This window comes from Enhydra lutris, unplaced genomic scaffold (genome assembly GCF_002288905.1).
Source record: "Enhydra lutris kenyoni isolate GAN:26980312 unplaced genomic scaffold, ASM228890v2 scaffoldscaffold10, whole genome shotgun sequence".
Classification (NCBI taxonomy): domain Eukaryota; kingdom Metazoa; phylum Chordata; class Mammalia; order Carnivora; family Mustelidae; genus Enhydra; species Enhydra lutris.
Window position 1 is genome coordinate 9,487,060 of NW_019154094.1, and position 16,024 is coordinate 9,503,083.

The 16,024-nt window shown below is 44.0% G+C and overlaps 1 protein-coding gene across 3 annotated transcripts in view; it reads left to right on the forward strand.

Annotated features, from left to right (window-relative positions):
* Positions 1-2,001: 2,001 nt before the first annotated feature.
* Positions 2,002-16,024, forward strand: part of LOC111143968 (RAD54 like 2) — a 111,292-nt gene continuing 97,269 nt past the window's right edge. For 2 of the 3 annotated variants that reach the window (XM_022498005.1, XM_022498007.1), the window contains exons 1-2: positions 2,006-2,060; positions 4,512-4,656. The gene's annotated coding sequence lies outside the window, so the exon portion shown is untranslated. Of the gene's footprint in view, positions 2,061-4,511; positions 4,657-16,024 lie in introns of all 3 variants that reach the window. The other variant, XM_022498006.1, reaches the window with a different exon arrangement.

Sequence of the window (16,024 nt, forward strand, 5' to 3'; positions counted from 1 at the left end):
TTTTATATATTTACTTGAGAGAGAGGTAACTAGAGAGAGAGAGAGCATGAGCAGAGAAAGAGGCAGCTATAGAGGGAGAGACAGACTCCCTGTTGAGCAGGGAGCTGGGTATGGGGCTTGATCCCAGGACACTGGTATCATGACCTGAGCCCAAGGCAAATGCTTAACCAATTGAGCCACCTAGTATGCCTCACCTTGAGGGCAAATATGCTTTATATGTCACAGAGGGAGTCCAAACTAAGAGGCCAATTGGGAAAACTTAAGACCTGGAGCAAGGAGACATCAGAGTGTTGATCTGACCTCAGGATGCTGAGAGAAGTGAATGAACTTTTGAGGGATCCTTTGTCCTATAGGAATATAGGATGAAGTCCTCTCACTTGAGGGAGCAGAGGCTTTGAGTGAGCTGCTTTCTCACCCACGAGCCCGCTGTTTCCAGATGGTTATCAGAATGCCTTTTAGACAGGCAGAGCCCTTTTCCTTATTCCCAGAGGATAATCTAAAAGGAAATATATATGTATATGTGTGTGACACAATGACAAAATTTCACTCAGGTGCAAGAGACTGATATCAGAGCCATCCTGAAAAGTCCCTTCAGACAAGAGAGAGGGGCATCGAGGCAAAATTTCTTCAGTTTTAGTAGCCACAGGACCGAGAATGGGGCATTTGAGAACATATGAAAGCTATAATACTTTTTGGAGCACCTCTGCAGATCTAAATTGCCATCAATAGTTTGGAACACACACACTTGTATTTTTATAACCTAATTTGTTCCGAAAATAACTATGTCTGATATCTAGAGGTGTGAAGGCCCAGAAGAAAAGGGAAGTGGGGAAGAGAAAAGATTTTTTTATCCTCTTGATTTTATGAAAAAAAGAAAACAAACCTTCCAAAAAAAATCCGTTTTTAGAATTTTTTTCATCATCTTGCCAATGTTCACTTCCTTGGAGGAGGAAGAAGAGGAGGAGGAGAACCTGTGGCTGGGGAGGTGGAGGTGGTGGAGGAGGAGGAGAAGGAGGAGAAGGAGGAGGAGGAGGAGAAGGAGGAGAAGGAGGAGGAGGAGGAGAAGGAGGAGGAAGAGGAGGAGACGGAAGGGGAGAAGAGGGGGAGGAGGAAAACCTGTCTGTAGTACAGAGAGCTGACACAAAACACTCTTCTCATTAACTAGAGCCCACGTGGTAGCAATTCCCAACTCGGGGGAGAAGAATCTGCCTCCTTAAGCTCCCCCCCCCGCCCGGTGCCAGTGATTAAGAAAGCCCTTTCTTGTCCCTGCTTTTCTTTCAGGGAATTCTGAAGATTCAGTCAACAGGAAACGGGACAGGGGGTGGGGGTGGAGGGGGGAAGCCCGAGAGTTACGTGGTGCGCATCAATTTCAAGGGTCCTTGAGGGCTGTGCACACCATCTCTGTATGAGACGGTAGTAATAGCAGCAATTATCGATGATCGGCCCCCAATATTGAACCCGATACCTCCGTGCCAAGGACTTGCATCATCTCATTCAATCCTAACAAGCCTCCCCTAAGTGAGGAATGAGGAGGGACCCAGGTTCGGTTGAAGCACTTAGTGGCCAGCATGCGTCTCTGGTGGCTGGCGGGGTCCAAACTCATTCTGTCGAATCCACCCCGGAACCGTTCCCAGGTGGATTCAGGCCTGGGATTTTGGTGTCGCCTTCACTTCTGAGACGGTCATCTGTAGCATACATAGATGGCTCTATCCAGGGACGAATCATGGTCCACCCGGCACTGGGGAAGGACGGCCTCCGGGTGGCTCTCAGCGGAACTTTACTGTCGGCGGCGCGTGTTCCCGTCCGGGCGGCCGGGCGCGCGGGCCGGGCGGGGGACGCATTCTGGCGCGGACCGCGAGCGGAGCCTGCGAGCGCCGCCGCCGGAGAAGACCGACGCTTGCCCGGAGCCAGCCCGCGGCGCCCGGGCCTGGCCGGCCGCTTCCCGCCTCAGCCGCCACCCCCGCCCCCGCCGCCGCAGACGCCGCCGAGGCAGTAGCCGCGGGACGCTCAGCCGCTTGGCCCTGCCCGGCCCTGCGCGGCCCTGAGCCGCGGTGCGGGAGGTGAGTGCCGGTGCCGGCCCCCGGCTCCCGACTCGGGCCGCCGGGACCCGCAACAATGGGGGCCGAATGGGGACGCGGCCCGGGCCCATGGCGCTCAGCGGCCTGGGGTAGCCAGCCTGTCCCAGCGGTCCGGGCCTTGGGGCGCTGGATCCCCATTGGGGACCTCCAGTGGCCGGAGCCTTGGAGAGGGGCTTGGCTTCGACCCTGGGCCTCGGTGGCTTATATTTTGTATCTTGGTATCCAGGAAAGGGAGTCATAGGGGCATGGAGTCTTAACTCCCTTGGTGTGCGCTCTTGACGCTTGATGCGGACGCCCTGGAGGCAGACCACAGTGGGGTGGATGTGGGGGGGCTTGCGTTTGGAATTCCAGGGGCCTCAGTGTGCCTGGTCCCTCAGGCGCATCCGGATGTGTCTTCTCCCTACCCCCAGTCTTCCGAGGTCTGTGAACTTGGCGGACTGGGGTCTGGTTGGGGAGAAGAGGCACGAAGAGTTTGGCTTCTTGGGGGAAACCAGTGATTAGTTCCTGGAAAGGCAGAAGCTCAGCTGGGCACAGAGGAGTTGAGCAAAGAGCTGGATTCTCCAGGGCCCAGATGCATCCTGGCGTTGGGGGGTTCTTGGGCAGGGAACTGAGTGTCACAAGAGTGCCACGGTGAGTAGTGTTGGCTACCTTGGCGTTAGGGTGAGGCCGGAGTTGTGATTAGGGGAGTGTAGAGGAGTGTTGGTAGCCTGCCGAGTTTGGTAGGCTGCTTTATGTGGGCCATGGTGGTGGCCGCCTAGGAGATGAACAAGAGAACTTCGCAGAGTGGGCTTCCTGATAGAGAATGACCTCTTCCTGCGGGGGAGTGGGTGACTCAGATCTGTTAGAATTCCTGTGCTTGCTAGTGGATGTGATTGACTATATTAGTGCCTGGGCACCGAGGTGGATGGGGCTGGAAAGGGCTTTGGGGGGCTGAAGGAGTTCGTTCCTGAGTAGAAGATAGTGTGAAATCATTCCTTCTCACTCCGAGTCAGAATGGTAGCTGTCATTGACAATATTTTAGGCAAAGAATTTGTTTGTGGTATTTGGATCCAAAGCTTTTCTTCTGTTCATTTTTTTTTTCCTCCTGTTTTTGAGTTGTGACTCATACTTTCTTTTCAGCTCTGTGGCTATTGTTTGTAATGCTAGACAAACTTAGATACTGTAATATATGTAAATTCTAGGGGGTTTCAGTCCAATTCTTACGAATCTAAATTAATTTAAGAGCCTGTTTTCACTAATTTGTGTGTTACTGTTAAATGTGTGCAACTCTAGAGGGGGATGTGAAGACCCTAACAGTTGTTAAATACTCTTCATATCCCTGAATCCATGAACCATCCATTTTCTTCTACTGCCATGAAGTCATTATGTTGAATCTTTTAAGTCTTAGTGACTGCCCTCACAGGACATTATCTTCACTGGAAGTGTTATCTACCTTCAGTGAGTTTGGTCTGTACACTGTGTCTCATCTGTATTATTATTATTTTTTAAAGATTTTATTTATTTATTTGATAGAGATCACAAGTAGGCAGAGGGGCAGGAAGAGAAAGAGGGGGAAGCAGGTTCCCCGCTGAGCAGAGAGCCCGATGTGGGGCTCGATCCCAGAACCGTGAGATCATGACCTGAGCCGAAGGCAGAGGCTTAACCCACTGGGCCACCCAGGTGCCCCTCATCTGTATTATTTAAAGGCAGTGTGCAAACTCCAACTCTGAGGCCTGCAGCTGTTCACCAGAGGTCTGTATGTAGCGTTCAACAAAAGTTGGTATGGATGAGGTATTAAATTCTAGATGGAAAGAAAAAAGTATCAGAATCATTGCACCTTTTGAGTTTATTTAGAGTGTTAAGAGGCACTGGAGTCTACTATAAATTTTCAGGTGAAATGTGAGGTAATTCTGTATGTAGTTGTACAAATAGTTATGGGGATTGGTTCCCACCCCCCCCTTAATCTTTAAAAAAAAAATCATGTATTTCCCTTCAGTTCTCTTTCTTTTAAATTTTTCTATTTTAAATCCTTAATTCTTCCATAAACTGGTTAGTATCTGTTGAATTATTCCAGATACTATGTTGGGCATTTCCACAGTGGTGATATTTTTGACATTTTGATAATAGTAGTTCTTAGTTCAAAAGTGGCTATAGGTCTGTGAAGAAAGAAGTGATTCAGGTATATCGAGCTTTTAATCAGTAAAGCTGTTGAATGAAGTTTTTATACAGTATTAATTTTGACTGGTGATAATTGATTATCTTAATATATTTCCATGAAAAAGTTTAGCTGTAATGTGGTCACATTAGTGTGGGATTGTTTTAGCATCATTTCATTTAAATATACCTGTTAACTTTAAGTATTTCTGTAGGCAAACCACAGGTAACATTTTGTTTCTGTGTGTGTCTGGATGAACAGTGATTTATAAATACTGTATATGTGCTTGGGTTCCCCAGGAAGCCGTCACACTTTCCTTTCCACTGTGGTTTGGGAGCATGAAGGCGTTGCTTACCCCCTTTGTCTGGTTCACTGTATGTAGGCTGGGAGTGTCTGCTGATCACTTGGAGTGCTGTCCCCTAGAACAGGAGGAATAAGATTGAGGTAAGGCTCAGTCTATTTGAAATTGCTTGCCTCTTAATATTCACTGCATAAAATATCATGTAAATTGTATTTGAATTTTTTTAAATTGTTAATCTCCATTCTGATCTAGTAGAATGAAACTCTGTCCTTCCCTCTCTTATCTATTGGTATTTATGTTTTTGGCTAAAAATAAATGAAGAAATTTAAAATCAAGGCACTCACATAATAAATTCTTTGAAATACCTTTCATTTTCTATCTAAAATATGAACTTGATCAAGGAAAATAAAAACAGTTTACCTATGTTTTGAAAACAAAGTGATTGTTGAAAGAACTATTTTTGACTACCTGTTAGACAAATGGATAGACTTCAGACACTCTTGGAAAGAAGGCTTAGAGTTTTTGCTCTTTTTTTTTTTTTTTTTTTTAAAGATTTTATTTATTTATTTGACAGACAGAGATCACAAGTAGGCAGAGAGGCAGGCAGAGAGAGAGGGGGAAGCAGGCTCCCCGCGGAGCAGAGAGCCCGATGCGGGGCTCGATCCCAGAACCCTGGGATCATGACCTGAGCTGAAGGCAGAGGCTTTAATCCACTGAGCCACCCAGGCGCCCCATTTTTGCTCTCTTTAGGAAAATTCTGAAGTGCTTGTACAATAGGAAGAGCATGTCTTTAGAGTCATCCCACTTCTACCTCTTGCTTGCTTTTTGACCTGGGCAAGCTCTTAACCTCTCTGAGCCTTGTTTTTTATTTATTTTTTTCATCTGTAAAATGGGGTTAATATAACCTCTGCAGATTGTATTGAGGACTGGAGAAGAGGCACAGTGCTTTGTGGGGGGCGGGTGGTCAGTGCTTGCTTTTAGTAGTAGTGTATTGATGTTAGTAGCTGTTAGTATAGTTAGAAGTAGTAATGGGGGCACTACTCGCAGTAGTATTAGTAGTAGGAATATAGCTGGGTGCTCTGCATAGATGAGGGGCTCAGTTTCTTCTTTTTTTTTTTTTTTTTTAAAGATTTTATTAATTTATTTGACAGAGAGGGATCACAAGCAGGCAGAGAGGCAGGCAGAGAGAGAGAGAGAGAGAGATAGGGAAGCAGGCTCCCCGCTGCACAGAGAGCCTGACTCGGGGCTCGATCCCAGAACCCTGAGATCATGACCTGAGCCGAAGGCAGAGGCTTAACCTACTGAGCCACCCAGGTGCCCCAAGGGGCTCAGTTTCTTTGGTGAAGAAAGTAGCCTGCTGTCTCCACCTGTTTGCACTCTGGACAGGTGAGAATTGTCGAGGTAGTCTTTATCTGGTACTGGTGGGCAGGAGTCCACACTATAAAGTCCAAGGTCATTTCTGGCACTGGTAGGTTTTTTTCCTGGCAGTTTCTGTGGAGAAGCCAGGAGGTAACTATTCGGCATGTCCTTGTTTTGAGAACTGTAAGCATTCCCGTTGACAGAGTGCTAGGGTATGCCAGGCAGCATGATGTTCTTGTAGGCCATGGTCAGGATGTTTCTCTAGCTTTTGTCTTATCAGAGACCTGATTTTGTCTTTTTGCTAGGAAGACTCCAGATGCTGGAGAGATTTGTCATCTTTCTCTAATTTGGGCTATTTTGATAGAATATGGCACTCTGTTCAGAAATGTTTTTGATGAACAGAAGGTTCACAGCCTTTGTTACAGAATTGTTCAGTTTTATTTTTTCCCTATGAGAGGGAAAAAAGTCAAGAGAAAAATAAGTATGAGCCAGATAGAAGTGATTAGAAATAACTGGCCCTAAATCTCTTCCAGCTCTAGTCAGATCTCCTTTCCATTCCGGCAGGTCTCTAACTCCAGTTAAAAGTAAATAATATTCTTTTGACCTTAAAATACAGTGAACATCTAGATTCTGGTATATCTCTATTTCAACATCTCACAAGGACCTTTATGACCCAGCCGCTTCTGTATCTGCCTTTCTAGTCCCTCTGCAACAATTCCTTTGGTACTTGACGCTCTAGTTATAGTGAACTCCTTGAGGGTCCCCAGCATGCTCAGGCTATACCTCCTGCTAATTTTCCTCTCCATTCTAGTCATTTTTCTGACTCCTAGGCTTGCATTTACCAGAAATCAAGGCACTACCGTCTCTTCAGAGACTCTTCGATTCTTTCTAGATTAAGCTGAATGCCTGTCTTTTGTGTGGCCATTGAGATTTGTCCAAGCATCTTTCATAATTACACTGTTCTCCTAACTTTTGGTATATTTGTGTGTTTTCCATGCTAGATTGTGACCTACTTGAGAGCAGACCCTTGTCTTGTTTATCCTTATATTCTAATACCTAACCATCTCTAGCACAGAGTAGCTACTCAGTGAATGTTTGTTGAATGAACAAATGAATGACCTCTGATATGAAATGACAGGAAATCATTCCTTGTGGAGTTGGTAGTGATGAGAGTTCTGATTTTATGGCTGCATCTGGTCCTGGCTGAAATAGCGTTTCTGCCTTTGTATTTCCAGGTTGCTAAAAGCAGCATTTTGTTTGAAAATGTGTTGCTTAATTCCATACGTTCATGGTTTCAGGCTGGGGGGCTATTACTTGCTTTCTGTAGGTCTTGTAAAAGTTTGCTTTGGAAGAAATAAAAGTTTTTCATTGGTATTATCTAGCTCTTCCTTTGGCCATTTACTGCTGTGAGCACTTTGTCCTTCCTGCTGTGAAGAAGAATGGCTAGTCAGTTTGGGTCACAAGGTCTCCAGACAACTAGTGGAAGTGGGTAATGGATTTAACACCAGGTGTGTGACTTACTGGCTGATGGACTTTTGGGAGTTGAGCTTAATATCACCATTTTAAGGATCCAAGATTATTTGCCCAAACTTTATTCAGGAATTTGAACTTAGTGACTATGAAATTATCTGTACTAGTTCTTTGCTCAGCCTAACACTGTACTAACACTGAAACTGATGAATGAATTCTTTGTTAGGAGGCTTTGTGTTCTGAGTTACTAAACCAGTAATTTAGGAATCGTGCTGATTCATTAAGTCACCCTTTTGGTTCTTCATGGTAAAATAACTTGAGAGTGTACTATCTAAATTACTTTGATTTAATTCTCATGATTGATCCGATCACATAGGAATCCCACTGAAGACCAGGTGTGAGGAACCTTACTAAAACCTACATAATGCTGTTCTTCTTTCATGCAGCTGACAAACTTAGCAGACTGCAGGAAAGAAAAGCATGAAAAGTAACCGTAGTTAGATTAAAGATAAAAACTGACATGAGAGGGGCGCCTGGGTGGCTCAGTGGGTTAAAGCCTCTGCCTTCGGCTCAGGTCATGATCCCAGGGTCCTGGGATCGAGCCCAGCATCGGGCTCTCTGCTTAACAGGGAGCCTGCTTCCTCCTCTCTCTCTGCCTGCCTCTCTGCCTACTTGTGATCTCTGTCTGTCAAATAAATAAACAAAATCTTAAAAAACAAAACAAAAACATGAGATAAGGAAAACTGAGACAAAGTATAAGACATTAAATATGGCAAGCAGCTGTGAAATTGAAGATAGTTTGTGAGCAATGTTGAGATTTTGATCATAATATAGGTTAGAAGCGGTAAAAACAAGGATCATTTCAGCCAACATAGATATATTGGCAGTACTAGTGCCCACTTATGGTCTTGTAACACCATTAATGAAAGTTGTATATAGGCAAATGAAAATGTTTGCTTTATGATAAGTATACCTTGCACATGTATCATACTATAGTTCATAAAACACTTTCATGTACATTTCCTTTACTTTACCCTCCCAACAACCCCGTGACGCAGGTAGCTCCATTTTACAGATGAGGAAGAAAACACAAAGAGGTGAAGTGGCTTGCTTTCAAGTGCATAAAGCCAGTAAGAATAAGTTGGGACTTGATTCCAGGATTTCTGATCCTAAGTTTAGGATGCTGTTAGGTCTTCAGTTTGGGGGCATGGTTACTCCTAATTCCAGGCTTCTGGCCAGTAAAAGGTACACCCGAAGAAGGTAGTGCCACACAGAGGGTAGAGCATCTGCTCTGTTAACAGTAGCCCAGAAACTCTAAAGGGCTGGATGGGGGAGGAACCTAAAGGGAGCCCGCCCCCCTCTGCAATAGATCACTTAGAGCTCAAGACAAAAACCCGGAACCAGGTGATGTTTTTGCAATACTTGACACTAGCAGTCATCTTTCTCCTAATATGATGATGTATAGAAATTGGATTAAAAATTAAAAAGTTTGGGAAGAATTTTTTTAGGTGTGATTCTAACTTGAGCTCAGGCTTTTTGCCTTCATTGTGCTTTCTAGTTCCACTGTCTCCTCCACACCAGCTTTCGCTGTTTCACCCACCTGCACTGAGCTTGGATGCCAGGTTGGCATGGCCCATAGTTTCAGTGCTGCCTTTCCTGGGTCTGAGAACCCTTTACTTGTACTCTTGCCATCCCTAAACTTTGTCCTCTGGGTTCTTTTGCTAACCCTAGGCTGCTCAGTGTTTCTGGGAATCAGGAAAATTGGATGTCTTGTTGACAGCAGTTCCCGCTGCTCCACTTGAGTTGAGCTCTGACTGCTACTCATGGTCCTCCTGTGCTGCCTTCTCAGGGTCCCATTTCCTTCAGCAACTGCTTACATGTTTCCCAAGGCTCATTTTTTAAAAAAAATTTTTCTTCTTTTTTAATTTTTTATTTTTTTTTAAGTAATCTCTGTACCCAGTATGGGGCTCGAACCCACAACCCTGAGATCAAGAGTCACAGTTCTACCAGCTGAGCCTGCCAGGCACCCCAAGGCTTATTTTTTCCATAGGCCCTAGACCCGCCTTCTGTCTCCCTCATTCCTTTTTTTAAAGATTTTATTTATTTATTTGACAGAGAACACAAGTAGGCAGAGAGGTAGGCAGAGAGAGAGGGAGAAGCAGGCTCCCGCTGAGCAGAGAGCCCAGTGAGGGGCTTGATCCCAGGACCCTGAGATCATGACCTGAGCCGAAGGCAGAGGCTCAACCCACTGAGCCACCCAGGTGCCCCTATCTCGCTCATTCTTTTTTCTTTTTTAAAGATTTTATTTGTTTATTTGACAGAGAGATCACAAGTAGGCAGAGCGGCAGGTGGGGTGGGGGGGGAGACTCCCCGATGAGTAGAGAGCCCAGTGCGGGGCTTGATCCCAGGACCCTGATACCACGACCTGAGCTGAAGGCAGAGGCTTAACCCACTGAGCCACCCAGGTGCCCCTATCTCCCTCATTCTTGACCATGACTTCACTTTAAGGCTCCTACTCCCTGTTTTTTTCCCCTTACCTTTCTGTCATGACATTTCCTTTTTTCTTTTTCTTTTTCTGTCTCTATTTTTAAAGATTTATTTATTTTAGAGAGAGAGAGCATGAGCAGGAAGGGCGGAGGGAGAGGGAGATAGAATCCCAGGCAGACTCTGTGTTGAGTGTGGAGCCTGACACAGGGCTTGATCCCATAACCTTGAGATCATGACCTGAGCTGAATGAAACCAAGAATCAGAGGTGTAACTGACTGTGCCACCCAGGTACCCCTCTCTCATGACAGTTTCATAGTTCAGAATCTCTTGCTTGTAGAAAGTCCTTGACTTTTTAACTTTTTTCCCCATGATTATACCAGTAATACTAGTAATATATGAGCACAGTAAAATTCAGACATTTTTGAATAAGGAAAGAAACCCATAATCCATGTCTCAGTGTTAATCACCACTGAGAATTCAGTCTATTTATGCTGGGGTTGTGATCTCAGGGTGGTAAGATAGACCCCTGTGTAGGGCAGAGTCTGAGACTCCCTCTTCCTCTCCCTCTGCCTGTCCCCTGAGCGGGTGTGCAAGTGTACTCTCTTTCTTTCAAATAAATAAATCTTAAAAAAAAAAAAAAGAATTTGGTCTATATTTACATTTTTTTCTACTGAGTTTGCTAATGTGTATGAATGCATGTGTATGTGAGAGAAAGATAGGTAAAGTAATTCCTTCTTTTTTTTTTTTAAGATTTTATTTATTTATTTGACAGAGAGAGAGATCATAAGTAGGCAGAGAGGCAGGCGGGGGGGGGGCGGTGCAGGCTCCCCGCTGAGCAGAGAGCCCGATGTGGGGCTTGATCCCAGGACCCTGGGATCATGACCTGAACGGAAGCCAGAGGCTTTAACCCACTGAGCCACCCAGGCGCCCCAAAGTAATTCCTTTTTGCATAAGTGGGATTACAATATATCTATTCTTCTGTAACTTTTTCATTTAATGCTTTTATCTTGGGCATTTTTTCATGTTTAATACACAGATCTATCATATATTGTAATAGTTACATAGTACTATATTGTATATTTGTATCAATTTTTCTAGTCCCCTGGTGATAGACATTTGTTTCTGTCTTTGCAGCTACAAGCATCCTTGTATGTATGTATCTTTGTATACTTCTTTGTATACATTGTATACATCTTTCTGTACTTTGTATACTTATGATAAAATCCTCCAAGTGGATTTTCTGTGTCAAAGGATATGCATGTTTAAAATTTTTCTAGGTAATACCAAATAACTGAAAATATTGTATTTATAGTTCTCCTTTAGCACTGAACATTATCAAATTTTTTTAAAAGATTTTATTTTTGTATTTAATTTTTTTTAAAGATTTTATTTATTTATTTGACGGAGAGAGAGATCATAAGTAGACAGAGAGGCAGGCAGAGGGAGAGGGGGAAGCAGACTCCCCGCCAAGCAGAGAGCCCGATGTGGGGCTCAATCCCAGGACCCCAAGACCATGACCCAAGCCTAAGGCAGAGGCTCAATCCATGGAGCCACCCAGCTGCCCCTAAAAGATTTTATTTATTTACTTGACAGAGATCACAAGTAGGCTGAGAGGCAGGCAGAGAGAGGGGGGGGGAAGCAGGCTCCCTGCTGAGCAGAGAGCCAGATGTGGGACTCCCAAGGACCCCAGGACCATGACCTGAGCCAAAGGCAGAGGCTTTAACCCACTGAGCCACCCAGTTGCCCCAGTTATCAAATTTTTTTTTTTTAAAGATTTTATTTATTTATTTGACAGACAGAGATCACAAGTAGGCAGAGAGGCAGGCAGAGAGAGAGGAAGGGAAGCAGGCTCCCCGCTGAGCAGAGAGCCCGACGCGGGACTCGATCCCAGGACCCTGAGATCATGACCCGAGCCGAAGGCAGCGGCTTAACCCACTGAGCCACCCAGGCGCCCTCAAATATTTTTAATCTTTACCAGTTTGAAGCTAATTTTGAACACATTTTTTTTTTTAAAGATTTATTTATTTATTTGACAGAGAGAGAGATCACAAGTAGGCAGAGAGGCAGGCAGAGAGAGAGAGGAGGAAGCCGGCTCCCTGCCAAGCAGAGAGCCTGATGCGGGATCCATCCCAGGACCCTGAGATCATGACCTGAGCCAAAGGCAGAGGCTTAATCCATTGAGCCACCCAGGCGTCCCTGAACACATTTTTTTTGAATCCTGGATAACATTTTCTTACTGAGGAGGAAGAACATCTTTTCATGTGTTTATTTTGTATGTATTAATTGATTAATTAGTTGATTAATTAATTAGTTGATTAATCAGTGTCTCCTTTCTAGCCTCTTCCTAACCTGCTCTCCCCTTTTGGTTTTTAATCTACATGTAAGATAGAACCATAGTAACTTAGCTCTGGGTCTCTCATGCCACCCTATCCTTCTCCTTCCTATCCCTGTTTCTTATCTAAAATGCAATTTTAGGGACTCCTGGGTGGCTCAGTTGGTTGAGCAGCTGCCTTTGGCTCAGGTCATGATCCCAACGTCCTGGGATCAAGTCCCACATCGGGCTCCTTGCTCGGCAGGGAGCCTGCTTCTTCCTCTGCCTCTGCCTGCCATTCTGTCTGCCTGTGCTTGCTCTCTCTCCCTCTCTCTCTGACAAATAAATAAATAAAATCTTTTAAAAAAATGCAATTTTACTGCCATTTCCTTACCACCTATTTTATCTATGTCTCTTAATGCTTTGTGGTCTGGCTTCTGGTCTTATATTTCTCCTGGACACTATTTCTGAGGTGAATTCCTTATTGCCAGGACAACAGTTTTTTTTTTTCTTGATGTCTGTTCTCCCTTGTTCTGACCAACTCCCCACTTTCCAGGGTAGGGAAGCCACGCATGAATGGACTTTTTATTATGGAAAATTTCAAACATAGACAACAACAAGGAATATAGTATATGAACCCCATGTACCCATCACCCAATTTTGACAATTATCAGCATTCCCCCCAATTTTTTCCATCAGTTGTCCTCCCCACTTCTTGGTTGTTGCTGGCATATTTCAAAGCTAAATCTCAGACATTGTCACTGAGTGTATCTCTCTTACTGATAAGAGCATTCTGTTTTTTTTTTTTTTTTAAAGATTTTATTTATTTATTTGCCAGAAAGAGCATGCACATAGGAGCAGGGGGGAGGGACAGAGTGAGAGGAAGAAGCAGACTCCCCACTGAGCAGAGAGCCTGATGTGGGGCTCCATCCCAGGACCCTGAGATCATGACCTGGGCCACCCAGGTGCCCCAAGAACATTGTATTTTTTAAACATCATTTCGTTGCCATTTTCTACCCTAATAAAAATTAACAACATTTCCTGAATAGTGAGGACTTGATTTATTTTATTTTATTTTTTAAAGATTTTATTTATTAGAGAAAGCACAAGGGGGGTGGGGCAGAAGGAGAGGGAGAAACAAACTCCCTGCTGAGCCCAAAGCGGCCTCAATCCCAGGGCTCCTGAGACTAACTCAGACATTTAACCATCTGAGCCACCCAGCTGCCCCAGGACTTGATTTTTTTTTTTTTTTTTAAAGATTTTATTTATTTGGGGCGCCTGGGTGGCTCAGTGGGTTAAGCCTCTGCCTTCGGCTCAGGTCATGATCCCAGTCTCCAGGGATCAAGCCCCGCATCAGGCTCTCTGCTTAGTGGGGGGCCTGTTTTCTCCTCTCTCTTTCCCTGCCTCTCTGCCTACTTGTGATCTCTCTCTGTCAAATAAAATCTTAAAATAAAAAACAAAAAAAACACAAAACTTTAAAGATTTTATTTATTTGACAGACAGAGATCACAAGTAGGCAGAGAGGCAGGCAGAGAGAGAGGAGGAAGCAGGCTCCCTGTTAAACAGAGAGCCCAATGCTGGGCTCGATCCCAGGACCCTGGGATCATGACCTGAGCCGAAGGCAGAGGCTTTAATCCACTGAGCCACCCAGGCGCCCCAGGACTTGATTTTTTTTCCTTCCTTCCTTCCTTCCTTCTTCCCCTCAGTCATTCCTTTTTTTCTTCTCAGGATTTGATTTTTAATCCTGGCTCTATGATACCTGCTGTTTAAGTTGGGCAGTTTGTGAGCTTGTTTTCTCCTCTTGAATGGTAGTGAGGATAATTATGATAATTCCATCTCATAGGATTGTTGTGAGATTGAGATTATCTCATACTCCCACATAAAGTGCTTAGCACAGTGCTTTACCTGTGTGGGGCACAAACGTTTTTTGTCTCACTCTGTCTTTATTTATCCATTCATTGATTCAGCAGATTATTTTTTGAGCATGTATGTTTTAGCTGAAGAGGAAACACTGACCTTGGCTTCTAGGATTCTACATTGTCTTGATGCTCTGCCTGGTTCTCAGATGTGCTTTTGTAAAAACCCTTCCTTTTGTCCCTCTGGATATGGATATAACCCAGGTTTGTTGTTTTCCTCTTTGCCTGGCCCTCAGAGACCTAGCTCTTTCACTTCCACCACTTTAGGGTGTCCAAGTGACTCAGTTCTATAACTGGTTTCTTTACAAAGCAGCAAACCCACATTTCCTCCTGACTTTTGGACATCTCTGTCTGACCAAGGGGATGAGTATAAAGTGCACTGAATTGAGTCTGCAAACCAGGGCTGCAAATCCATCTCAGCCACTAACTTCATGGCTTGGGCAGTCAGAGTCACCTCTCTCGGTCTTGGTCAAAAGGATGGAAGGGCTGAATTAAGAGTCCGAAATTCTAGCCAGCTTTAAAGGTCTATCAGCTAGGAAAAGGTGGTTTTAGAAATGTCCTCAGCATAGGTGGAACCATAGCCACCATTCTGCTCCCCAAACAAGTTTCTGGCTTCCCCCACCTGCCCACTCCGGGGAAATCCAGGCTTTACCCTGTGGCTTTTCCCTCTCATTTGTCCTTAACATAGGACTGGTTACCTCATGGCTAGATCTTCAGGTGATTTTGATTCCTGGCTTTTCCTGAAACACACTGGTGGCTGCTTTCAGCTTTACATCTGTATTCACATTGTGTCCTTTGGTTATATTCATGTTTCCCCTGAACCTGTGTTATGGCCATTGAAATTATGACCATCTTTGTGAGCTTAGTTCAGGTGACAGATTCATCCCCATTGGAAGTGAGTCCTCCCTCTTCTGACTCTCATGACTGGCAGTATATCAGTGACATTTCACCATATGTCTGGTTTCATATATTTGCATAATTTTATTTTATTATTATTTTTTACCTTCTAGTTTGTAATCCCCTTTAGTACAGGTACCACATTTACATTGTGTGTAATTTTGCATCATGTGCTATGTAGCACAATTTGTTGTGCTGATAGTTTTGCAATAAATACTGATTGAATAAGTGAATTAAAGTGGACTTTGCTTCAAGGTAAGAACATTTACAGGATTTTTTTTTTTTAAGATTTTATTTATTTATTTGACAGAGAGATCACAAGTAGGCAGAGAGAGAGAGAGGGAAGCAGACTCCCTGCTGAGCAGAGAGCCTGATGCAGGGCTTGATCCCAGGACCCTGAGATCATGACCTGAGCTGAAGGCAGAGGCTTAACCCACTGAGCCACCCAGGTGCCCCCAGAAATGTTTTTAAACCTGGTTGTTCAAAGGATGTGGTAATTAGTGAAGAAGACCCAGCCTGTGAAATGGCACCAATGGTACTAATTTAGGTACTAATTCCTTGATTCCAATTAGAAGAATCCTCCGCTTTCCTGTCCTCTCTCAGAGTTGCGAGATTTTTCTCTTGGATAATGTGACTTAGTTTCTTCAAAACATCTCCAGTAACATTGTTGTCATTATGGAGTAGCTAAAGGTAATCAACAATTATTAAAAGTTAACTAGGTATGAAGGAATGCACTAATTATTTTTTTCACTTAACTTAAAAAATCTTATATGAAATATATACTTTTTTATTCTCATTTTATAAATGAAACCTAGGTTTAGAGAAATTAAGTAACACTTCAATGTCATTTAGATACAAAGTGGCAATGCTGGGACTGTGACCTAGGCCATCTCATCTCAGAGCCTATATTCTTTTTTTGTATTTTATTTATTTTTTCAAGAGCCCATATTCTTTTTATTTTTTTTTATTTTTATTTTTTTTATTTTTTTTAAAGATTTTATTTATTTATTTGACAGAGAGAGATCACAAGCAGGCAGAGAGGCAGGCAGAGAGAGAGGAGGAAGCAGGCTC